The following is a 6,000-nucleotide window of genomic DNA, read 5'->3' as shown; positions in this document are numbered from 1 at the left end:
TAGACCTCTGACAGGGCTGTCTGATTACTATGAAATGGATCACCAACGCAATACACAATTGGCAATTTTGGTTTTCAGTGAAAACACTGGCCCGATACAATTACAATGGTGATGATTTATTATGGAAATTCAAATGCAACAATACAAACAAATGAATATTCTATGAAAACAAAATGAAAATTAGAATCTTGGAAAACATTCTGAACCATTCAAGACATGCGGCAGAGCAGACTCCTGGAAGGACATGGTTCCACGCCGTAGGCAGTAGGACGAGCTTAGTGTAACCAGAATCATGTCCCTGGGAATTCTAAGACTTGATTTTCAATTAATAAAATCAGTGTGTTCTGTGGGTATTAGTCTTGGTTAATTTCAACTTAACCTAATAGATGAATCTAACAGATGATTTGTGAGAGGAAAGCCCTAGGCGGGTGGTGAGAAGCCGTCTGGTCACCCCCCCAAAAAATACATTTTCTTCATAAGTAGTAGGAGTACAGAACATTTGTTTATTGGACCAGTGACATTGCAAATTCTTGAGCTAAAGTACCCTTTGCAGAGCTTCATCCTATAGTAAACAGCTCATGCTATAGAACAGCACCTGCTCACTTGTGGATTAATATAATTTGCTAGCAGAAGCAGGGACGGCTCCTCTGTTATGGTGGAGAAGCATTGCCCACCAGTGAAATGCCAGCACACAGAAGAAGAATGAAATGACAATAAAACTATTTTATTGTCATTTTATTTTTCACTTCTAGTCTGCGACCAGGGCAGGGCCATGTCTCCACATCAGCGGGGGGGGGGGGAAGTGGTAGTAGGCACTGAAAGTGCACATGAAGGTTTGGCTAGCCGTTCACTGCCGGCCAAAACAACATGCGCACTTTGATATTTCCAGGCTGTTCCTGGGAGAAATAATTGGTGCTCAGGACACAGGCTCCCAATCCCCAAGGAGGATTTAACTGGCCCGCTCTCCCCAATCCCAGCCCTCCTCTCATTTTGGTAATAATTGCATGAGAGAAGCACTGGGATTGCATAGGGAGTCTGCGAGCCTGTGCTCCTGGAGATTGTTGCGCCAGGAGCAGCGAGGCGGGACATGATGAGGGAGCAGAAGTGCGCGGGCCAGCGAGGGAGCAGAAGAATGTGGGCCGGCCGCAAAAGGTAAGTGTTTAAACTCCGTGCTGCCCCCCTAAGTCAGATTGGCAGCAGCCGCTGCTGAGCAGAAGGTGGTGTGGATTTTAAGACAACAGTGAACTGTAAAACAACAAAAAGAGAATCCATTTATAAATGATAAATCAATAATAAAAAAATAAGCTAAGTGAGTAAAAGGAACCAAGATTTAATCAGGTTAGATTCCACTGTATTTAATGCATTCCTAGTATATGAAACCCTTCAACACAGCAACACAAACAGAAGTGAGATTGCAACAGTGTATATGATAGCTTCAGAATAATGAAAATGCAACAATATCTTTCAATAATATTGCTAACGTCTCAGCAACAGAATTTGAGCTACAACATTAGCGTTTGGATTTTAACAAAAAAAAACCTTGCAGTATAAGCACAAACTAGAGTACTTCAATGGCTAGCATTTAACTGGCATAATAATTCTCAACAAACTCTGTCTGTTTCCTCCTCCAGAACACATTCCCTTTCAAAACTTTCCATCAAATGTTCCTAATTCAACAATATCTCTTTAGGGCATGACTTGGCACCCAATTTTGCAATTGTACTGGTTACAGTCTAAGACATTATTTTAAGAACAATTCAATAGAGCTTCAAATATGTCCCATCGGGTAAATTAAATTATTCTAGAGAACTACATATTTCATCAAATAGGTTCATCTTAGTCTCTTCCACTTCCCTCTAGCTTATTAGTCTCAAAGCTCGTTTATGCATTTACATAATGACATCCCCAAACCGCGCCCGTGAGCATCACCGTTCCCCTTCTTGTAAACAATGTACAAGTCATGAAATATTAAGCTAAAACAGAAGACTCAATTAGTGATTAGGGCCCATTTTTAGCTTTACCCTGCAGATATGAGCTTAAAACGTCACTCCTTTCCAGAGACAACAAAACATGTATTTAGTTGAACTCAAACCTTTCAACGACATAGTAATCATTGTCTTTTTTTTTTTTTACGGCAGATAGTACAGTATTTAAATGTATTTTTTCCTTAAATTATTTCCGGTTTGAAGAACGTGTACTTCTCCTACAATTTCTTTCAAAATAACGATGCAATATGAAAACTATAGAAGGAGTAATGTGCATTATGGTGTAATAAAGCCATCATTGGGTTTGAAGGCCATCAGACACTCTGCCTTCAACCCTTATGCCCATTTAGTTAATAGAACCACTCAGTTGCATTATTGCATCATAATGCAGCTACCTGTGATGTATACTCTATGTATTTCTTAATCACAGAGTAAAGATTTTATGAGAAATTATGGCATTCTGCTAAAACAGGTTATTAGCCAGCAATAAAACAGATCCTTTCAAAATGTTTCTGAGAAATATTACAATTATGTTCCAAAACACTAAAGACACCAATATGAGTTGCCATTTATACTGTGCCATGCAGGGATTGCGCGTCCAACACTTTTTTCACGTGACCTCACACACAATGCACATCATCATTGAACAGCGATGCCATTCCCAATTTGTAAGTCGTGGAAAGGATGGATCATACATAGGGCTCCCGGTTTTATGGTATTTATTTTTTTGACATTTCCGTTTGTATTTATCCATATTTATTTTTTCCTAATTTTATCTGTATTTATCCATAGTTATTTTGGGTTTTGTGGAAAAATTAAGCTGAAATGACTGTATTTCCACATTTAATTAACTGATAAATTTGCACTCATGCTTGGATGTGTGCCAGGTTTCAGTGCTGTGAACACCCGTAGAAGTTAAATCAATGCACTTATATGAAAATATGCACATTTCAGTATCAACCTTATGCATATCTACTGCTTTTAAAGCCTCTTTACTAAAATTCCTTTCTTTTTTAACCCACTTATCTATCAATCCACACATCTATTAGCCTGGCAGACAGTATTTAGAATGATTCAAAAAGCAACCCAATATCCATTTTTATCCACATTTTAAAATAAATACAGACAAGAAAATGAATGTTTTCTGTCTGTATTTATCTGTAAAAATCAGTAAAAACGCAAAACAGGGAGCCTTAATCATACACTGATATAGAATAGTTGCAGTTTTAGTGACATCATTGAAGTGACTGATGATGAAAAATACGTCACCTAAGATGCCACTCATGAGGTCATTTGTGATGTCCTCTGTGTGAAATGAAAGTGGCATGTGTGGCAAGGCTTTTGTATAATAAAAATGAATGCATGTTACATACAAGACAGACCTCATTGTACTTAAACATGCCAGCATTTAATATGTGTGCAATAGTCATAGGGCCTAGAAAAGCAGACTACCTATTTGAATGGTAATGCTAATATGTGCTTGAGCACCCTCTCTCTTTGTTTAGACACTCAATGCTTGAAACTGTACAAATTAATCACTGAGCGAAGAAAACCCTTCATTTTTAGTGGTACATGTGTTGTTATTGTAGCGACAAAGAAAGAAATAGCTTGTAATTTTCGGTCTTGGAAGGAAGGAGTTAAAAATGATCTTCTATAGCTTCAAAATGGTTCTGCACAAGAGCATATTTTAACATAACATAAAATAACATTGTTTGCACATTTTTGCAGCAAAGCAGGAGCCGAGCTTGAGGGCCCGATTCACAGAACTAACTTAAGACAAAATCCTAAACTTACTACCATTTTGGTATTCACAGAAGGCACTTACTCATTTTGGTACTCACAGAAGGCACTTACTCATTTCGGTATTCACAGAAGTTAGGAGTCATAACTTTAGGACTCCTAAATGCCTTCTGTGAATACCGAAAGTCTTAAAGTTAGGATTTTTCTCAGTTTAGGAGTAGTGAAGTTAGGACTTCTAACTTTACTACTCCTAAACTGAGAAAAATCCTAACTTTAAGACTTTCGGTATTCACAGAAGGCATTTAGGAGTCCTAAAGTTAGGACTCCTAACTTTACTACTCCTAAACTGAGAAAAATCCTAACTTTAAGACTTTCGGTATTCACAGAAGGCGTTTAGGAGTCCTAAAGTTAGAACTCCTAACTTCTGTGAATACCGAAATGAGTAAGTACCTTCTGTGAATACCAAAATGAGTAAGTGCCTTCTGTGAATACCAAAATGGTAGTAAGTTTAGGATTTTATCTTAAGTTAGTTCTGTGAATCGGGCCCTGAGTGATCCCTCCTCACTCCGTAAAACATAATTTGTGATAAAGGTATATATAGTATCGATGCGGGGGCGGAGTTAGACAACACAAAGTGCCTGATTACACATTTAGCGGACGGGTTACTCCATCACAAATGTGACGGATATCCTGCGCGCCGTATTACGAGTTCCATTATATTCATGTGCATATAATGTAACTCGTAATACGGCGGACGGGATATACGTCACATTTGTGAGGAGTCACCCGTCTGCCAAACTCATACTCCGGCCCAGAGTGGTTGATGAGAAAAGATGCTGAGTAACTAACTGCCATCTGCTAATCCGACGACAGCATAAGCTATATAATGCTGGGAATAATTTGAGTATAATAAACTAATAGTGTGGTAACTTGGCTGGCTGACAACATTTAGGAACATTATGTTGGTTAGAGATTTGTGATGAAGTATGATTGGGGCCTTTCTAACATTTAGCCTAATTTACATTCTATCTTCTGATTTGCTAATAATAACGATGATCATTCTGACACACACTATTTGTAGAAACATAATGCAGAATAAATAATTTTATTACTGCAAAATACAAAACAGTGTCTGTGCCTACTGATTTGGGAATGGATTGGTGGGCAAATGTTATCATCACCTGCAGATAAAATATTTTTTGACTTCTACCAATCCCTCTTTAACAGAGGATAGCTTTCCAGAAGAGAAGTGAGTCACCTGTCAGTTCTGCTTTGCTTTTGAGACTAAAGGAATCTACTGGATGAGACCCAATAATTGTGCTGAACATGGCAAAACGCTGCTGCAATCACAGCCATTTGTAATACATATCCTCATACATTTTAATTACAGTAGGAAGTCTGCATTAAGACACTATACACATTCTCATTAACAAAAGACAAATGTTGTAATGGAAAAGTAAGGAAGGAATTTTGTATTTTCACTGTGAGACCACAGGTGTGTGAAATGTTACCACTTGAAGCTTCAGTGATCCCACTGATGGCACGAGTGGTGAGGTTGTATGTAATGTCACATGGGACAGCATCAGTGTTATTTCTGAACTCATCATGTATATAAAAATTAAAGACAACTTCAGATATTTTTATGGGCGACATACATCTTCTTGGACATTCATACTAGTTGAAAGGATGGAGCATAACTTTGAACATAGATATGCCCTGAAAATGGATAGGCACAGACACATGACCGTATATCCACTCTCGCTGTTCACTTTTGAGCAGTCGGGGAATGCATAACTCCAATGGTGTTTAAAAAAAATCGTTTGTGATGGATAGCAGGCTAGTGAAGGATATATTTGCAGGTCCCCCCCTTCAGAAAACCAGTGGAAGCTGACGCAAAACTCAAGTTGGGGGGGGCGGTGGGGAAGAGAGGGAGTGGATGGGGGGACACCAGCACAGGCTCCCCACCCAATCCCGGCACTGCTCTCACGAGCATGAGAGCTGTGCCATGCGTGGTCTGAGCGGCTTGGTTTGCCGCTCAGACAGTGCCTGGGAGTATGTGCTGTTTCTCCAACCCGGCAGTGCATCACAGCTGGGTTGGAGAAACCTAATAGCGCATGAGGTTTTGGCTGGCCTAAGACGGTTGGCAAAACCATCATGCGCACGTACAGTGTGCACTGCTCCTCACCGGCTATTATCATGGCTCTTTCCCGCCCAGACTTGGCTGGCTCTAGCAGGGAAGGAAAAATAAAATGATAATAAATTGGTTTTATTATAA

The sequence above is a fragment of the Triturus cristatus genome, chromosome 9, assembly GCF_964204655.1.
Source record: "Triturus cristatus chromosome 9, aTriCri1.1, whole genome shotgun sequence".
Classification (NCBI taxonomy): domain Eukaryota; kingdom Metazoa; phylum Chordata; class Amphibia; order Caudata; family Salamandridae; genus Triturus; species Triturus cristatus.
This window is presented reverse-complemented; position numbering follows the sequence as displayed.